General features: G+C 37.3%; 1 long non-coding RNA gene across 2 annotated transcripts; it reads left to right on the top strand.

Moving 5' to 3' along the window:
• The first annotated feature begins 446 nt into the window (after positions 1-446).
• On the top strand, positions 447-6,421 carry LOC141638227 (uncharacterized). Of its 2 annotated transcripts, none has more exons than XR_012542048.1 (3): positions 447-785; positions 1,154-1,267; positions 6,373-6,421. It is a non-coding gene; the product is annotated as an uncharacterized LOC141638227 (long non-coding RNA). The 2 variants fall into 2 exon arrangements; XR_012542047.1 differs by lacking the exon at positions 6,373-6,421 and adding an exon at positions 1,451-1,592 and having other exon boundaries at positions 449-785.
• Positions 6,422-14,483: the final 8,062 nt, after the last annotated feature.

Here is a 14,483-nt window from a genome sequence, read left to right as displayed (position 1 = left end):
GTTTTTAGAGAGTGGTAGCGTAAAGTGGTGTTGGTTGGGGGGTGGCTACTAGTGAAAGAAATTTGAATAGATAAGGCTTTGAGAGTGATATACCACCTACCAACCTCGTGTAAAAAGCTGGACAGCGACATGTCACTTGATCGAGTGAAGCTCCAATGCAGTGTCACTCAATCGAGTGACGCTATTTCATAAACTTCCAGCCATTCCCTAGATTCCACTCGGTCCCCCACTCAGTATTTATGAAATTTTATTAAAGTGCGTTGTTTTGTTGTCTTTTGTTATTCACTACCTTGGTCAATCGAAATGGTAACGCATTTCAACACTAAAATAACGAGTCATTTCAAATTTGGTTCAATGAGTGCGATAAAAAATTTACAGGTTTTTAACGCTTAAATAAATACGACAATTAGTCTTGCTAAAAACGGGTCGGAGCAAGTGACGGGTAATGCCACTTACAAAACGAATAGGGGGGACAAGGTGGGGGCACCTCCATGTGCTTCCCTCTCTCCTCTATTTGGGTCATTTGCGAGAGAAAATGGTATCCGTCACTCCAAAGTGACGGATACGTGACGTCACAAATGAGATTTTGGGTAAATACGAGGTGTGATGGAATCGAATTGAAGTTGGGTTTGACCGGTCTACTGACAGTAAATCACGGGCTCAAAACACCTGCCCCTGTATATTGGACCTTGGACTGTCCTTTGATTCTTGTAGCTCATTTGAGGCCGAAAAAACCCTTTGGTGTAGTAGTGAGAGGACAGTCAAAGCAGCCTAAGCCCCCCACGGTATTAATTTCTCGCTATTTCCATTGTTTCCTGCTTGTTGCTTTTGGTATGATCTGGGCATCTCTTACATTTCAATTTTATTAATTAATGTGGGAATTCATTTCATTATAAAGTATCACAAATTCAAAATTATGCTTACATAATTCATCCATTAATACTGGTTTCATTGAAGTATATTACTGTATATGATTTGGGCATTGCTTTTTGTTTAGATTCCTTGCAAAAAGTTTGATTCTTGTCGTCTATCTTTTGCTATGTCTCCCATATGCTTTTACTATTGTTTGATAACTTAGTAAAATAATTGATTACAAAGCATATTGTTTATCTTGTGTTACACTGAATTATTCCTCCCCTCTTAAATTTATCAGTAAGTGACAAAATGGTGGAAGATAGTATGGCATCTACTCGCGCTGTCGTGTTCAAGGAATCCGAGAACTTGGAAGGAAAACGCCCAAAGATTGAAGGCTATGATTTTAATCAAGGTGTAAATTATTCAGAGTTGCTAAACTCGTTTATTTCTACTGGTTTTCAAGCCTCCAATCTTGGAGATACCATTCAACTAGTTAATCAAATGGTTGGTACTTTTTTTTCTTTTCTTTTTATAAAGAGTGTTGTGTCACATTCTTGGTTGCTGTTGTTTTGATTTCATTTTTGTGTGAATGAAGCTGGAGTGGAGGCTGGCAGATGAGGAGCCTGTAAATGATTGCACTGAGGAAGAGAAGGATCCTAGCTTCAGAGAATCTACCAGGTGCAAACTGTTCTTGGGCTTTACTTCAAATCTTATTTCCTCTGGTGTTCGTGATACTGTTCGCTATCTGGTTAAACATCATATGGTAAGTACAACCGAACACTTTTCCTTCTTCTACTTTGAGCGTTTGTGCTACTTACAACCCATAGGCAGGCCATGTCCTATTCCATTTCTCTTCTCTAAGTGAAGTTGATCCGTTGATGTTTTAACATAATTCGGTAGCTCTTGAGAATCTTATCAAACGGTTTGACCAACCCAAATACTTATTGCTCCTTCAATTATATGGGCAATTGATTCATCAAAACTGTCTCTTATAAATTTTTTGTGATACAATAGTTTGTTCTCGGGGTTTTAGCGAGGTTGTAATGAGTCAGAGCAGAAATGAAAGCATTAACACTGTGGAGTAGCAAATGTTGGTAATTTAAGTGTAATTACCAGTTCATTTTAGCGTATTCAGGTTTGGTTCGTAGATGAGTAAGTTCGTTATAATATAATGTAAGTTCGGGTAGTACGGAGTGTACACTTGCATAATTGTTAACGAATTTATGGTATAGTTTTCGTTTGAAAGACCATGACGGAGTGGTTCGGGGGCAACTGCCGTCGAAACTTTGACGGATTTTAATTTCCGCAACAGGAATGAAATAAGTCGGAATTTGTGAAGAGTTGCATCTCTTCACAAATACATTCCCCTGATTCATCTCATTTCTATATAAATAGACATGGATTGAAGATGTTTGAGATATATAAAAATAATCTCATCTTCTGCATTATAGAACGACATAACAATCTACACACAATACTTCTGAATTACTTCTCTGATTTTTGGTTTGTGCCCAAAATCAGAGGGACACTGTCTTATCTCAATAGGAAATTCGGTTTAACCCGGGCACAAATAAAGGTCGAATTGTTCTATTAGGAAAGCGAAGTCGATTCGGTGTGGTTAATTATTGTCAATCCTTATTCGTGAAAATCAATTTTCTAATAATCTAATAGAACAATTTTCGAATCGCAAATGGTAAGGAAATGACAATGAAGGTTAACAAACTGGAGAAGTTTGAGGGTGTTCATTTCTGAGATGAAATCTATATGCAGGACGATACTGACATATGGAAAACAGGGAGATTTGGTTTGCGATTGTTATTTTCAGAATGCATGTTTGTTTATTGCGAGATATATCGTATCGAAACTGGGACAATCAATTCTTTTGCGGATTGACAAATTTGGCCAGTTTTGGGTCATTTTACGATTTCATTGTAAAATGACAAAATGGGCATGCAAGTTGAAACTTTGCGAGCAGTGAAGCGGTTCCATAATTTTCTTCTAAGATGTCTCATGCTAATGGTTTAATATGCAATATATTAAATGGTGCAAGACTTGTTGTGCTTTTGTTAGCAAGTTCAATCTTTGAACAATATCACATCAGATAAGTAAAATTTTTATCATAAAAGTTATACATATTTAGTTTGGTAGTTCAATAGTCAATCAACATATTGCTTGGCTTGAGTAATAAGATTGGCTTGTGTTTTTTGTTACATTAATTTGAGAATCAAGATAGGGAGGCATGATAGGGTGAAATCATACTCCACTAGTCTTACTGCCTAACGATGATGGGATCGCCATGCGAAACAAAATCAGAATCTGTAATTTTGGTACAGTTTGAAGTTCGTTACTTCGTTACTTGGTTTCAAGCGCCTTGTGGTGTTGTTGGCATTGTTCTTCAATGTGAACTATAAGGCGGTTCTTTGCATTTCATGTTTGCCATGAATGTATTGGCAATAAGATCTCTAACTGAAAGACACTGCTAAGATAAGTATACATATACTCCTTCTTACTCTGTTCGTGTTTGGTTCACATTGTCTTTGATATATAACTGGTGATAATGGTTATCATTTATGTAAATAATTATGTTTACATTTGCTTTAGTATTCTTGATATTCTAAACAAGCATACATGTCTGAAATCAAATGATGATTTAGATAATTAATTTGACTGGTATGTTAATGTAAATTATTACATGCCTTAGCGTGATAAATAAAACTGATTTATTAAATTAATGATGCAAGTAATTTTAATTCATGTGTTGGGTTTTGTTGTTCGATCTGCATGTATAATTCGCATTTTGATGTATAACATCATCCATGATTAGGAGATTTGATGACTAACTATGCTAAGCATGGTGGCAGTAGTTCAATGATTACTCAATTTATCAAATTGTTTTCTAAATGGCATTTTTTTCGTGAAGATTAGTGGGCATGTACACCAAATTTTGATGGAATTGACTAGTTTGAAGTTAATTAATGGCAGAGTATGTTTAATTTTTGATGAAATGAAATCTGATGCTTGGAATAGGAAAAGTTGTTTAATGACTCATATGATGAATTCACCATGTCGATATTATTTTTGCATGTAAAATAGTATTTCTGATTAGATAATTTATTTTCATGTTAAACACTCTTTTGGTGGGTTAAATACTTGGTATGGTCAAAATTAAGTGGTTATACATATGCATTGATTGTTTATTAGGACTATGAAGAAATTTCTTAGTTGGTATTTAATTTTTTAATGTGAAGAACATAAGGTATTGATTCTATGGAATCAGTGTAATACGGAGAATTATAAATTATTAATATATATACCCTCTCCTTGGCATGATACACAAAAATGTAAAGTTGAGCGGTATCATTCAAGTACTTGTATGACTCGATAGTATAGTGTAATGGTCTTTTAGGTGGTGTCAAGTTCCGGTTCTGTGATGACTTTAGACACTCTAGTTTGTTTTGAAGAGGAGTGGGGTACATACTCCTCAAAACTTATTTTATGTTAAGTTGGTCTCATTGTAAATATTAAATTTTGATCAAAGGTGGCTTTTTGGATCCTACGTCACATTAAATTTTAATCTAGGTGGCTTTTTGGATCCTACGTGGCTTTGTCTAGGTGGCATTTATTTGTCATTTTAGGGTAGCCTTTTAATTATATTTTATAGATTACAAACAAGTGGTATGCTTTTCAAATGTACAATTCATGACATGTAATAAATGCTCAATCCAACATTAACTCACCCTTTTTGGCACCAATGTCTCATAAACATGTTATAATGCAATTTACTACTTGTAGAGAAATAACAATGCTTACCCATTTTTCCACAAGTAAGAATATTGCCAAATAATATCATACCATCCACCCTAATTACCATTATTTATGTTATAATGCAACTACCATGATATTAATGCTAATTAATGCACAAATAACATCCATATCATTAAAAATAAGTAGGGAAACCCTACCTCTTATTAATCTTCCACAACCTTTAAGCTAAGGGCTAGAAGTGCTTCTCAATGAAGTCTCCTCCTACATAATCCATAGCTAATTATTAGTTATTACTAAAACATACTATAACAATAACAATACTAATTAACCTCTAATTATCCCATTAATTTAGTCATAACCCTAATTAATTTTCTAAACGACATGCTAATTAATTATGCTTTACTAATTAAAGACAAAGAGGACAAGAGTGAACATAATCTTACCACAATATGAACAAATAGCAAGAGTAAGGATTTGAGAATGAATTCTTCAAGAAGTGTGTGCTAGATCTTGAGGATAAGGTATATGATATTTTTAGAGGTTTTTAGAGAGTGGTAGCGTAAAGTGGTGTTGGTTGGGGGGGGTGGCTACTAGTGAAAGAAATTTGAATAGATAAGGCTTTGAGAGTGATATACCACCTACCAACCTCGTGTAAAAGTCGGACAAATGACAGTCACTTGATCGAGTGAAGCTCCAATGTAGTGTCACTCAATCGAGTGACGATGTTTCATAAACTTCCAGCCATTTCCTAGATTCCACTCGGTCCCCCACTCAGTATTTATGAAATTTTATTAAAGTGCGTTGTTTTGTTGTCTTTTGTTATTCACTACCTTGGTCAATCGAAATGGTAACGCATTTCAACACTAAAATAACGAGTCATTTCAAATTTGGTTCAATTGAGTGCGATAAAAAATTTACAGGTTTTTAACGCTTAAAAAAATACGACAATTAGTCTTGCTGAAGACGGGTCGGAGCAAAGGACGGGTAATGCCACTTACAAAACGAATAGGGGGGACAAGGTGGGGGCACCTCCATGTGCTTCCCTCTCTCCTCTATTTGGGTCATTTGCGAGAGAAAATGGTATCCGTCACTCTAAAGTGACGGATACGTGCCGTCACAAATGAAATTTTGGGTAAATACGAGGTGTGATGGAATCGAATTAAAGTTGGGTTTGACAGGTCTACTGACAGTAAATCACGGGCTCAAAACACCTGCCCCTGTATATTGGACCTTGGACTGTCCTTTGATTCTTGTAGCTCATTTGAGGCCTAAAAAACCCTTTGGTGTAGTAGTGAGAGGACAGTTAAAGCAGCCTAAGCCCCCCACGGTATTAATTTCTCGCTATTTCCATTGTTTCCTGCTTGTTGCTTTTGGTATGATCTGGGCATCTCTTACATTTCAATTTTATTAATTAATGTGGGAATTCATTTCATTATAAAGTATCACAAATTCAAAATTATGCTTACATAATTCATCCATTGCTACTGGTTTCATTGAAGTATGTTACTGTATATGATTTGGGCATTGCTTTTTGTTTAGATTCCGTGCAAAAAGTTTGATTCTTGTCGTCTATCTTTTGCTATGTCTCCCATATGCTTTTACTATTGTTTGATAACTTAGTAAAATAATTGATTACAAAGCATATTGTTTATCTTGTGTTACACTGAATTATTCCTCCCTTCTTAAATTTATCGATGAAGTGACAAAATGGTGGAAGATAGTATGGCATCTACTCGCGATGTCGTGTTCAAGGAATCCGAGAACTTGGAAGGAAAACGCCCAAAGATTGAAGGCTATGATTTTAATCAAGGTGTCAATTATTCGAGTTCCTAAACTCGTTTGTTTCTCTTTGGTTTTCAAGCCTCCAATCTTGGAGATGCCATTCAACTAGTTAATCAAATGGTTGGTACTTTTTTTTTTTTTTTTAAAGAGTGTTGTGTCACATTCTTGTTTGTTGTTGTTTTGATTTCATTTTTGTGTGAATAAAGTGGAGTGGAGGTGGCGGATGAGGAGCCTGTAAATGATTGCACCGAGGAAGAGAAGGATCCTAGCTTCGAGAATCTACCAGTGCAAACTGTTCTTGGGCTTTACTTCAAATCTTATTTCCTCTCGGTGTTCGTGACACTCGTTTCGCTATCTGTTCAACATCATATGGTAAGTACAACCGAACACTTTTCCTTCTTCTACTTTGAGCGTTTGTGCTACTTACAACCCATAGGCATGCCATGTCCTATTCCATTTCTCTTCTCTAAGTGAAGTTGATCCGTTGATGTTTTAACATAATTCGGTAGCTCTTGAGTCTCTTATCAAACGGTTTGACCAACCCAAATACTTATTGCTCCTTAAATTATATGGGCAATTGATTCATCAAAACTGTCTCTTATAAAGTTTTTGTGATACAATAGTTGTTTGTTTTCGGGGTTTTAGCGAGGTTGTAATGAGTCGGAGAGCGAAATGAAAGCATTAACACTGTGGAGTAGCAAATGTTGGTAATTTAAGTGTAATTACCGGTTCATTTTAGCGTATTCGTTTTGGTTCGTAGATGGTTAAGTTCGTTATAATATAATGTAAGTTCGGGTAGTACGGAGTGTACACTTGCATAATTGTTAACGAATTTATGGTATAGTTTTCGTTTGAAAGACTATGACGGAGTGGTTCGGGGCAAATCCGTCGAAACTTTGACGGATTTTAATTCCCGCAACAGGAATGAAATAAGTCGGAATTTGTGAAGAGTTGCATCTCTTCACAAATACATTCCCCTGATCCATCTCATTTCTATATAAATAGACATGGATTGAAGATGTTTGAGGTATAGAAAAATAATCTCATCTTCTGCATTATAGAACGACATAACAATCTACACACAATACTTCGAATTACTTCTCGATTTTTGGTTTGTGCCCAAAATCGAGAGGGACACTGCCTTATCTCAATAGGAAATTCGGTTTAACCCGGGCACAAATAAAGGTCGAATTGTTCTATTAGGAAAGCGAAGTCGATTCGGTGTGGTTAATTATTGTCAATCCTTATTCGTGCAAATCAATTTTCTAATAATCTAATAGAACAATTTTCGAATCGCAAATGGTAAGGAAATGACAATGAAGGTTAACAAACTGGAGAAGTTTGAGGGTGTTCATTTCTGAGATGAAATCTATATGCAGGACGATACTGACATATGGAAAACAGGGAGATTTGGTTTGCGGTTGTTATTTTCAGAATGCATGTTTGTTTATTGCGAGATATATCGTATCGAATCTGGGACAATCAATTCTTTTGCGGATTGACAAATTTGGCCAGTTTTGGGTCATTTTACGATTTCATTGTATAATGACAAAATGGGCATGCAAGTTGAAACTTTGTGAGCAGTGAAGCGGTTCCATAATTTTCTTCTAAGATGTCTCATGCTAATGGTTTAATATGCAATATATTAAATGGTGCAAGACTTGTTGTGCTTTTGTTAGCAAGTTCAATCTTTGAACAATATCACATCAGATAAGTAAAATTTTTATCATAAAAGTTATACATATTTAGTTTGGTAGTTCAATAGTCAATCAACATATTGCTTGGCTTGAGTAATAAGATTGGCTTGTGTTTTTTGTTACATTAATTTGAGAATCAAGATAGGGAGGCATGATAGGGTGAAATCATACTCCACTAGTCTTACTGCCTAACGATGATGGGATCGCTATGCGAAACAAAATCAGAATCTGTAATTTTGGTACAGTTTGAAGTTCGTTACTTCGTTACTTGGTTTCAAGCGCCTTGTGGTGTTGTTGGCATTGTTCTTCAATGTGAACTATAAGGCGGTTCTTTGCATTTCATGTTTGCCATGAATGTATTGGCAATAAGATCTCTAACCGAAAGACACTTTGCTAAGATAAGTATACATATACTCCTTCTTACTCTGTTCGTGTTTGGTTCACATTGTCTTTGATATATAACTGGTGATAATGGTTATCATTTATGTAAATAATTATGTTTACATTTGCTTTAGTATTCTTGATATTCTAAACAAGCATACATGTCTGAAATCAAATGATGATTTAGATAATTAATTTGACTGGTATGTTAATGTAAATTATTACATGCCTTAGTGTGATAAATAAAACTGATTTATTAAATTAATGATGCAAGTAATTTTAATTCATGTGTTGGGTTTTGTTGTTCGATCTGCATGTATAATTCGTATTTTGATGTATAACATCATCCATGATTAGGAGATTTGATGACTAACTATGCTAAGCATGGTGGCAGTAGTTCAATGATTACTCAATTTATCAAATTATTTTCTAAATGGCATTTTTTTCGTGAAGATTAGTGGGCATGTACACCAAATTTTGATGGAATTGACTAGTTTGAAGTTAATTAATGGCAGAGTATGTTTAATTTTTGATGAAATGAAATCTGATGCTTGGAATAGGAAAAGTTGTTTAATGACTCATATGATGAATGCACCATGTAGATATTATTTTTGCATGTAAAATAGTATTTCTGATTAGATAATTTATTTTCATGTTAAACACTCTTTTGGTGGGTTAAATACTTGGTATGGTCAAAATTAAGTGGTTATACATATGCATTGATTGTTTATTAGGACTAAGAAGAAATTTCTTAGTTGGTATTTAATTTTTTAATGTGAAGAACATAAGGTATTGATTCTATGGAATCAGTGTAATACGGAGAATTATAAATTATTAATATATATACCCTCTCCTTGGCATGATACACGGGAATGTAAAGTTGAGCGGTATCATTCAAGTACTTGTATGACTCGATAGTATAGTGTAATGGTCTTTTAGGTGGTGTCAAGTTCCGGTTCTGTGATGACTTTAGACACTCTAGTTTGTTTTGAAGAGGAGTGGGGTACATACTCCTCAAAACTTATTTTATGTTAAGTTGGTCTCATTGTAAATATTAAATTTTGATCAAAGTTATTTATTAATCTTAGTGTATGTCATGTTAAATATATTTAAATATATTTGTTGATCAATTGATTTAATGATAATGATCATGCCTTTGTGATGCGGTTACTGTGCATTGTCTTGTGAAATGATTGTGTTGTAGATGAGTGTCATCATGACATGCTCTCTTGAATATAATACACGGAATTATGTATATTGAGTGGTAACATATGATTCACATATGTGGCTTGTTAGAAATATAAGTGTATCATATGAGAAGGTCGTTCAAATTGTGTTATTTCTTACATTGAGTATTATGTGAGATGAACATACATGTCCATAAGAATGTTTATAGAAAATAGTGTTTAGATCAATGAATATTTGATCGATTATTTAACAATGTGGTGATCGGTTATTTAATAATGTTGTTAGTGTGCTAACTGTTTTGTATGATTGTTTAACATGTTAATATCTTGTGTAAAGCATTTTAAAGTTTAATTATTTAATTGGTTTATTTACCATATAATCTCGGGAATGATGGTTTGTGAAAACCATGGTGAGATTATGGAGTCATGGTGGTTTATCATGTAAGAGATAAGTCAATAGCATTGAATGTACAATTATTGACAATCCGGTTATGGAGTTGTAATGTGTTGTAGCATTATTGACAAGTTGGTCTTTGACACAAAGCAAAGATTATTTACCTGGTAAAAGGTGGTTTTGTCATCATGTTCTTCTATGAAGGACATGGGGGAGGTAATATGATCCTCGGTATTAGGATCAAGTGTGAGAGTATGATTGTTATTCTCCGGTTAATACTCTCAAAGGTCGAGTATGGTGCTTTTATCCAATAATGAAATTGGAGATGACTCGGGTTTTCAGAAGGGCTTATTTATTGTGGTTTGACAAGTTGAGTAAGTATACTAGTTTACCTAGTACTCATCCTTGGCAAGCTATTAGGCAAGTGTGAAAATGTATAAAGTAAACCATGAATTATGGTTTGTCCTATGTTGGTTTTCCTTCGTTATAGAGGGATAATGTTATGCAAATTGATTTACCAATGTAGATGGTCATTTCTACAAATTTACAGGTTTTTAACGCTTAAATAAATACGACAATTAGTCTTGCTGAAGACGGGTCGGAGCAAGTGACGGGTAATGCCACTTACAAAACGAATAGGGGGGACAAGGTGGGGGCACCTCCTTGTGCTTCCCTCTCTCCTCTATTTGGGTCATTTGTGAGAGAAAATGGAATCCGTCACTCCAAAGTGACGGATACGTGCCGTCACAAATGAGATTTTGGGTAAATACGAGGTGTGATGGAGTCTAATTGAAGTTGGGTTTGACCGGTCTACTGACAGTAAATCACGGGCTCAAAACACCTGCCCCTTTATATTGGACCTTGGACTGTCCTTTGATTCTTGTAGCTCATTTGAGGCCGAAAAAACCCTTTGGTGTAGTAGTGAGAGGACAGTCAAAGCAGCCTAAGCCCCCCACGGTATTAATTTCTCGCTATTTCCATTGTTTCCTGCTTGTTGCTTTTGGTATGATCTGGGCATCTCTTACATTTCAATTTTATTAATTAATGTGGGAATTCATTTCATTATAAAGTATCACAAATTCAAAATTATGCTTACATAATTCATCCATTGCTACTGGTTTCATTGAAGTATGTTACTGTATATGATTTGGGCATTGCTTTTTATTTAGATTCCTTGCAAAAAGTTTGATTCTTGTCGTCTATCTTTTGCTATGTCTCCCATATGCTTTTACTATTGTTTGATAACTTAGTAAAATAATTGATTACAAAGCATATTGTTTATCTTGTGTTACACTGAATTATTCCTCCCCTCTTAAATTTATCAGTAAGTGACAAAATGGTGGAAGATAGTATGGCATCTACAGCGCTGTCGTGTTCAAGGAATCCGAGAACTTGGAAGGAAAACGCCCAAAGATTGAAGGCTATGATTTTAATCAAGGTGTCAATTATTCAGAGTTGCTAAACTCGTTTGTTTCTACTGGTTTTCAAGCCTCCAACCTTGGAGATGCCATTCAACTAGTTAATCAAAAGGTTGGTACTTTTTTTTTTTTTTTTTAAAGAGTGTTATGTCACATTCTTGTTTGCTGTTGTTTTGATTTCATTTTTGTGTGAATGAAGCTGGAGTGGAGGCTGGCAGATGAGAGCCTGTAAATGATTCCACTGAGGAAGAGAAGGATCCTAGCTTCAGAGAATCTACCAGGTGCAAACTGTTCTTGGGCTTTACTTCAAATCTTATTTCCTCTGGTGTTCGTGACACTGTTCGCTATCTGGTTCAACATCATATGGTAAGTACAACTGAACACTTTTCCTTCTTCTACTTTGAGCGTTTGTGCTACTTACAACCCATAGGCAGGCCATGTCCTATTCCATTTCTCTTCTCTAAGTGAAGTTGATCCGTTGATGTTTTAACATAATTCGGTAGCTCTTGAGTCTCTTATCAAACGGTTTGACCAACCCAAATACTTATTGCTCCTTCAATTATATGGGCAATTGATTCATCAAAACTGTCTCTTATAAATTTTTTGTGATACAATAGTTGTTTGTTCTCGGGGTTTTAGCGAGGTTGTAATGAGTCAGAGCAGAAATGAAAGCATTAACACTGTGGAGTAGCAAATGTTGGTAATTTAAGTGTAATTACCGGTTCATTTTAGCGTATTCAGGTTTGGTTCGTAGATGGGTAAGTTCGTTATAATATAATGTAAGTTCGGGTAGTACGGAGTGTACACTTGCATAATTGTTAACGAATTTATGGTATAGTTTTCGTTTGAAAGACTATGACGGAGTGGTTCGGGGGCAACTGCCGTCGAAACTTTGACGGATTTTAATTCCCGCAACAGGAATGAAATAAGTCGGAATTTGTGAAGAGTTGCATCTCTTCACAAATACATTCCCCTGATCCATCTCATTTCTATATAAATAGACATGGATTGAAGATGTTTGAGATATAGAAAAATAATCTCATCTTCTGCATTATAGAACGACATAACAATCTACACACAATACTTCTGAATTACTTCTCTGATTTTTGGTTTGTGCCCAAAATCAGAGGGACACTGTCTTATCTCAATAGGAAATTCGGTTTAACCCGGGCACAAATAAAAGTCGAATTGTTCTATTAGGAAAGCGAAGTCGATTCGGTGTGGTTAATTATTGTCAATCCTTATTCGTGCAAATCAATTTTCTAATAATCTAATAGAACAATTTTCGAATCGCAAATGGTAAGGAAATGACAATGATGCCTACCCCAAAGAAGCCAGAGGAGTCCGACTCAGCAGAGCCGGAGAAGAAGCCCTAGTCGGAAAAGGAGTCCTTCCCGCTACGAGGAGAGGAGCCGGACTAGGAATGCGAGGAGTCGATCGCCGCGTGTCGTTCGACACGTGGTCAGACAGCCCCTCAGTGCCTATGTCCTTGAAACCGCCGTGCCAACCAAGCTGAAGTTGCCGGCGCTCATATACAAAGGGGATAGCGACCCCACCGACCATGCCGAGGCTTTTGAGTCGTACATGTCGGAGTGGGAACAACCCGACGAAGTCTGGTGCCGAGTCTTCCCAACGACCTTGCATGGGATGGCTCAAAGTTGGTACAAGGGGCTGCCCGACGGCTCGGTATACTGTTACGCCGACCTAAGGGACGCCTTTTTAGCCCAGTACTCTTGCAATAAGAGGAGAGCCGTGGAGACATCGGATCTCCTGACTATCAGACAGGAGGGGGGCGAGTCTCTACGAAGCTATGTGAAGAGGTTCGACACCAAGGTTCAGCAGATTCGGGAGATTAATCCCGAGGCCGGCGGCCTTCGCAGACGATGAAAGGCCTCCCAAGGGGAGACTTGATAAACGAGCTCATCAAGTACGGAGGCCTGGGCTTGGATGCCGCCAGGAAGATGGCCGACCAAGCCATCAAGGTAGAGGACTATCACAAGACTTGGGTAGGCCACAGCGAGGCTGGGCACTCAGAGAAGAAGAGCCACCGGGAGGACAACCCGGATGAAAGACGCCGTGACGATAATAGGTCACGGTCTGACAAGTCTGCCAGAAACAGAACTCGGCGGGCGCCGGGGGGAGTTCGGGACTGTACTACCAAAAGCGGTACAATGATCACACCCCCCTGGTTGTATCTGCTGCCGAGGTCTTCGCCCTGAGCAAAAACGAGGGTCAGGAGTGGGAAAGGCCCCCTAGGCCCAGGAGTGACGGGGACACAACGACCGATACGCTAGAAGAAACGTATACTCAGTACAGTTGAGACGCAAATCTAGCCGCCTCGGCCAACCAAAGGCCCGGCAGAGGAAGCGATCAATATGTCTGATCTGATCTGAACGCTGTCGAGCCGTAACCCTGATTGCCCCGGCCAAAGCCGGGAGTGACGGGGACACAAAGACCGATACGCTAGAAGAAACGTATACTCAGTGCAGTTGAGACGCAATTCTAGCCGCCTCGCTCAACCGAAGGCCTGGCAGAGGAAGCGATCAATATGTCTACAGATACGAACGCTGTTGCGCCGTAACCTCGATTACCCCGGCCAAAGCCGGGAGCGACGGGGACACAACGGTCGATACGCTAACATGTTCACAACGGCGGTTGGGAAGCGCAAATCGGACGCCTCGGCCAAGACCGAGAGTGAAAGAGGAAGCGACCAACATGCCAACATGTTTAAAAAGACGTTAAACACAGTTGAGATATGCATTCTAACTGCCTCGGTCATGCCGAAGGTAAAAACGAAGGCACTCAATTAATAACGCAAGAAGACAAGTGGAGGATTGTGATCAAAGTCCCGGCCAAGCCAAGGGCCAATAAGACAAACTTTATTGAAAATGATTACAAGGAGAATATAGACGACGGCCGTCCCCATAGGGATAAGCCTAAACACAACCTACCAAGAGTTTTACAAACAAAACAAGGAAAAGAAAAGCAAAAGATTACAAACATA

Source organism: Silene latifolia, unplaced genomic scaffold (assembly GCF_048544455.1).
Source record: "Silene latifolia isolate original U9 population unplaced genomic scaffold, ASM4854445v1 scaffold_20.1, whole genome shotgun sequence".
NCBI lineage: Eukaryota > Viridiplantae > Streptophyta > Magnoliopsida > Caryophyllales > Caryophyllaceae > Silene > Silene latifolia.
This window is presented reverse-complemented; position numbering and strand designations above follow the sequence as displayed.